General features: G+C 34.3%; 1 pseudogene; it reads right to left on the bottom strand.

The window, feature by feature from the left end:
* Positions 1-3,103: 3,103 nt before the first annotated feature.
* On the bottom strand, positions 3,104-4,033 carry LOC101990841 (annotated as a pseudogene).
* Between the last annotated feature and the right edge of the window lie 2,344 nt (positions 4,034-6,377).

The following is a 6,377-nucleotide window of genomic DNA, read 5'->3' as shown; positions in this document are numbered from 1 at the left end:
AAAAACAGGTATCTAAAGAATAATAATAATTACATGAAAGGAAATACAATAAACTGAAACCAAACCAAACAAATCAGAAAAGGACAAATAAACAGAAAAAAAAAGGAACCAAGGTTAAAACATTAGAAGCCCACATAAATGCAGAGACACATGATGGTACACAGAGGATTTCCATAAAAACACAAAACTAGATGTCATGATATTTGTGAAAATGACTAATAAGAGCTAAAAACAGATAGACAAACAAGGAAAGAAGAAAAGGTGGGAGGAAGGCAGGAAAGAAGGAAGAAAGGGAACAGTGTTACATAATACCGTAAAACAAAGAATCTCCAAATATGTCACTGAGTTCATTTGTGTTGATCATCCCCTGCTTGGCAGACAGCCTACAATTAAGAGTAGTTTGTTTTTTCACTGATATTCCCTTGTAGAAAACTAATTTTTTATCTCCAAGTAGTTATCATTTGAAGATTGTTTCTGGGTTAGGTACGGCAGCTTATGTCCACTTCTTTCAGCTCTAGGACACCATCTGATGCAGACCTATGTATGTTCCCTAAGTCTCTGTTACGATGCATATCAGCTGAGTTAGAATTCTTTGTTTCCGTGGTGTTCTACATCATCTCTGGGTCTTATACTCTTTATGCCTCCTCTTCTACAGTGTTTCTTGAGCAATGGGGGAGGGGAGTGCTTTGATAAAACATTCCTTTTAGTGTAGCAAGGTTAATTATTCTCCACATATTTTTTGATTGTGTGTGTCTTTATTAGTTTTCTTCAACTACAGGAAGAAGCTTCTCTGATGAGTACAGCAGAATGCAGTTAAGAGTCATTTTATTGCTGTGTTCCTTTTAAAATCTGTAGTATTCATTTTACATTAAGTCCCTAATTTATCTAGTCTCAGGTTCTTTGCTATCCAAGCAGTAACAGGTATGGGTTGAATCTTATGGAATGGCTCGTAAGTCAGATATTTGTTGGTTACTCCCACAAGATTAGTGTCATTGTTGTACCAGCATATCTTTCAGTCCGGTCTTCATTGTAGGAGGTTTGATGTTTACCTTTCTACTTGGTAGTGTGTAGAGTTCATCCCATATCATGAACATTTTCCATAGGGTTGACGACACTATATAGACAGTCATCAGCTCAACTTCTCAGTGTCCAACAAGTTGAATAGGTGCTGTATTCAGCAATAGGACCTTACCTTCAGTTGTAGGGAGCAACCGATATTCTTGGCTGTAAGTGAAGACTGCTCATTCTGGCTACCCAAAACCTATTATCACACAGATTATTAAATCACACAGAAACTATCTTAATTAAAACACTGGCCAATAGCATAGACATATTCCTAGCTAGCTCTTGTATCTCAAAACAATCCATTCATTACAAGACTGTAGCTTATTAGTAAGTATCCAGCATGGGTCTCCTTCAATAGCTACATGGCGTCTTTTTTACTCCACCTACTCTCTCTCTCTATATATATATCTCTATTTGGAATTCCTTCCTTGCTTTACTCTGCTAAGTCATTTGCCAAAACAACTTTATTCATTAACCAATAAAAGCAACATAAATACAGAAGGACAACCCCCATCACTTGGCAATAGCTTGGTATGCTTAGGTATTCAAATGGAACCCTTAGAACAACAAATTAATCAGATGTATCCCATGGGGTCCTGGAAGTTTTATTAGGAGACAAGAGATGTCGAGGTGGGGTTGTGTATCACCATTATTTTATCATTTCATTTAGATAACTTTCACATATGGATATATTTTAAGAAGCATATTGTGTATTACGTTTCCATGCAACCTCTCAAATGGCCCTTAGTATTTTGGTGTTCTTTCCTTTCCCTCTCTACCATTTCCCTTTATTGACCCTTCCCAATTTCAATTTCCTATTCTTAGGGAGATGAATTTTTCCCCAACCTCCCAGTATCCTATTCTCTACCTATTCTCTGTGGTTATACTGATTCTACCTAACTTATCAGTGACTTAAGAGCTAATATTCACATGCAAGCAAATAATCTCTAATAAAATCAAAGGAGTAATTAAAAGGTTCCCTTTTAAAAAGATTTAAAGCCCAGGTGAAATAGGATTCAACAAAGAATTCTACCAGACCTTCAAAGAACAACTAAGGACAGTATTCCCCAAATTATTCCACAAAACAAAACTGGAAGAATATTTCCGAATTATTTTTATGAAGCCACTATTACCTTGATACCAAAACCACATAAAGACCCAACAATAAAAGGAAATTATAGAATATTTTCTCTTATGAGAAGAAATACAGAAATTCCCAATAAAATAGCAACAAAATAAATCCAAAAAATTAAAAAAAATTCCATCATGATCAAGTAAGTGTCATTCCAGAGATGCAGAATTAATTCAAAATATATGAATCAGTAAATGTAATCTACCATACCAAAAGACTAAAAAAACCAACAAAAACCATAAACATCTCATTTGATAAATAAAATGCTCACTAGAATAAGAGCATTAGTTTAATGGCATAGCTCAGATAGTGATAAGGTCATTGTTTATGTGTTTGTGACATGGCTAAAAGAGGAGAGTCTATAGCCAGTAAATTAGAAATGTGGATAACTCCCTCACTTAAAGATGAGGAAGGAGAGGTTCAAGGATCAATGAAATAGGAATGCTGGTGCCATTTGTCATTTAAATCCTACTATTCAACCTGGCAGAGCTTGGATGACCTAATTTTGATAAAAGCTTTAGAAAGTTGGTTGTGATTGAGAGGATGGACCATGAATGTTTCTGTTAGATGTAACTCTCAGAGAAAAACATCATAGAACCAGGAAATATAAATGAAAGATTTATAGTATGATTTAGTTGGAAGGGTTCAATCAACTCAACTTCAAAAGGCATAAATTGTGCAGAGTAATTAGTGATGAATAGGCATTAAAGACAGAAAATGTGTGTTGTAACAGGAGTGCAATTATAGCCTAGACTGGGTTAGGTTTCTCCTTTCTATGGTATTTTTTTCTGCTTTTTTCAAGGCCACCCCATAAATGACACCTGTTTTATTCTTCATGTTTCATATTGACTATAAATCAATCTAAAATGTACACTGAATCCTTTTCTGGTTTGAATCATAATATATTCATTTGCCCTCTGAGTGTATTTTTCTGTTGAACAATCTCCTAATAGCATTTTTCATTTGAGCATTTCTCAAGGTACAGATTAAAGGGTTTAACATGGGAGTTATCATTGTGTAGAACACAGCAACTGCCTTATCAATAGGTAAAGAAGTTGCAGGTCTCGTGTACACAAATATGGAAGGCACAAAGAATAAGACAACCACTGTTATGTGGGAGATGCAAGTGGATAGGGCTTTGTGTCTCCCTTCTGCACTGTGGTTTCTTAGTGAGCACAGGATAACTGTGTAGGAGCCCCAAAGGAGCATAAATGTTAATAGACAGATAAAACCACTGTTGGCAGCAACAAAGATTCCCAGAATGTGGGTGTCAGTGCAGACCAGATCAAGCAAAGGGTTCAGATCACACATAAAGTGATCTATGACATTAGGGCCACAAAAAGGTAAATCAATAATGAACAGGATCTGTATGATTCCATGAAGAAATCCTCCCATCCGTGACACCCCCACTAGCAGGTTTCATACTGCTCGGTTCATGATGGTTACATAGTGCAGAGGTTTGCAGATGGCCACATAGCGATCATAAGCCATTGCAGTAAGCAGGATGACTTCAGCAGCTGCAAAGAAATGCTCTCCAAAGACTTGGGTCATGCCTCTATTGAATTGAATAGTCTTTTTTTCATTAAGTGAATCAAAAATCAGTTTAGGGTTATTGACAGAAGAATAGCAGGCATCAATAAAGGAAAGATAGGCAAGGAAGAAGTACATAGGAGACCTGACAAATTGATGGTAAATGATGGTGAACAGAATGAGCAAATTTCCAATCACAGAGACTATGTAGATGACCAAAAACACAGCAAATACAATTTTCTCCATGTTTTTGTTCTGTGTGAGGCCCAGGAGAACAAATTCAGTCACGTTTCTCTTTTCCATCTGCTTCACTGGAAAGTTAATCACTTTTTTTTGACAGGAAAAATAATGCATTCTCAACTTCGTTTGACTTCTGCATTCTGATAATTAACATTTCAATGATACTAATGTATAAAATTTTGTGAATATTGTTGTTGCTGTTTTCACATACAGAATGCAGTTCTTCATACTTTGTGTTACTCAAATTGACTCCCAGATGACTGGATTAAGATGACTGCAAAGAATATAAAAAACAAAACAAAAACAACTTTTGTAAATAATGCTGGAAGAGGAGTGTTTCAAATAGGTGGGGGATCAAAGTAATGGAAACAATATAAATCTAAAGCTTTTTGTTTTTAATCTTATGAGATAAGGAACCATAAAGCTAATTGAAAATATAACACTAAAACTAACAATTTATTGTGATAAGAAGAAACTCTGGGCACCAATATCTGACTTTAGTACCTTGGAAGAAACAGAATTGAGTTCAGTTTTAAGTCAAATCCAAAGAAGGAAGTTCAGGTATTAGACTATTTGTCCTATTTTTTCATCAATTAATTAAGGTATTTTGTTTTCCATAAAGTACATAAAAATAAATAATAATTCTTTCTTTTTCAAAGAAATTACCAGGATCTGGAAAAATATTCATCTTTACTTACTTTTCCAAAATAAATATTAATAATAAATTAAGACAACTCAATAATGAGTATAAAGAAAGTCAGAGTAATAATGAAAACTACATAATAAAGAAATAAAAGAGTTGCTATAAAATAATGCATAATAATTGATAGTATATGTGAAAGCCTTGTAAAATTTATAATAAAGTAAGTCTTCTGTGTACTGCATATTATTCCTCATTTCTCTTTAAAACTTTTAATATCCTTTTTTTATTTATCTATTTTAAAGATAAGAAAATGATGCATAGGATCATGTATAAGTTCAAGGTCAATATTAAATAAACTGACAAAACATATTATGTTTTAGTGGTACTTTCTTATAGGTATTTCTTTATTTAATCCAGTTGTATGTGTAATTGCTGATTAATATTATTATTTTTCTACAATTCATATAGTTATTTTATAATTATATAACATTATATATAAAACATATAATTATGTAACAGTTTTATTATGTAATATAAAATATCAGAACAATTTTCATTATTTTAATACTTACTTAATTCTGTCTGGCAATTTTTAACAGATATTATTATTAAACTTCAAAATTATCATTTTATACAAATATTAGTTTATAATTTACTATGAATGGGCTTCTAACACTTTATTTATTTCATAAGATTTGGATGACAACAACTGTTGCGAGCCCACAAGAATTATACAGTTAAAGAAACAGCTGACACTTCTACTGAAGTATCCACAGGAAGTGTATATGTGTATTCACCTGCAGGCACACTTGTTCTTTGGATAAGTCATTGTCAGTAAGTCTGTACAAATCTTGTGAAATCATGGCATTTCACCCTCTGTAGTTTCCCAGGAGTGTGTAAACCTGACTTTTCCTGTTGGGTAACCAGAATCCTCCCCACACACCAAGAATTCCTGAAAAGGTTTAAAAAGGATTCAGTCTTTTGTAGAAGGAACAAAAAAAGAAAGAAAGAAAGAAAGAAGAAAGAAAGAAAGAAAGAAAGAAAGAAAGAAAGAAAGAAAGAAAGGAAGAAAAAAGAAAAAAGAAAAAAACAACAAAAAAAGGATTCAGACAAGTCCTTGTTCTCATAGCCGAAATCTACATAAAATAGTCTACACAAACTTTATTGAGAGTAGTCACTGATAAGAAACGAGCCTCATAGAGGTATTATGTCTGTTCTAAAAGCTGACTCAGAGAGTTGTAATTCTACTCTGACTAAACAAACTACTAAATTTCTGTATTTACCCTTCACTTTGGGAACAACTAACATGGGCTCATAGCTCAGAAAAATTAATTCTTATACAGTGAAAATGCTTGACTTGCTAAAAATTAGCTTCAGAGAGAAAAAATCTCTCTTGGGCACCCTGCGGATGCAGGATCCTCAGAAGGGACTCCTTTGATCTCAACTAGCTAGATGTTAATGCAAAACAAGCCTGTTGGCAGGTTAGAATAGCTAACAATGCTGTATTCCCAGCCACAGCAGAACTGCACAGCCATGTCCTCTCTGAGACATAAGGTGCCTCCTTTTCAGAGCCACCGGTTTCTTGTAACACTGTGAAAAGGCACGCTTGGTACTATTGATATCGCCTATGGGATTGTTAACTTGTCTATACCCCTATATAAACTAAGAGCTTTGTGGAGTTCACCCCCTCGTTTTCAACCTTATTCCTTATCCCCTACCCTTACCCTTATGATTTGCCCTTCCCCTTAGGCCTTATGTTCTTGGGCT

This window comes from Microtus ochrogaster, linkage group LG9 (genome assembly GCF_000317375.1).
Source record: "Microtus ochrogaster isolate Prairie Vole_2 linkage group LG9, MicOch1.0, whole genome shotgun sequence".
NCBI lineage: Eukaryota > Metazoa > Chordata > Mammalia > Rodentia > Cricetidae > Microtus > Microtus ochrogaster.
The sequence above is the reverse complement of the archived record's forward strand: the minus strand, read 5'-3'. Positions and strand labels throughout refer to the sequence as shown.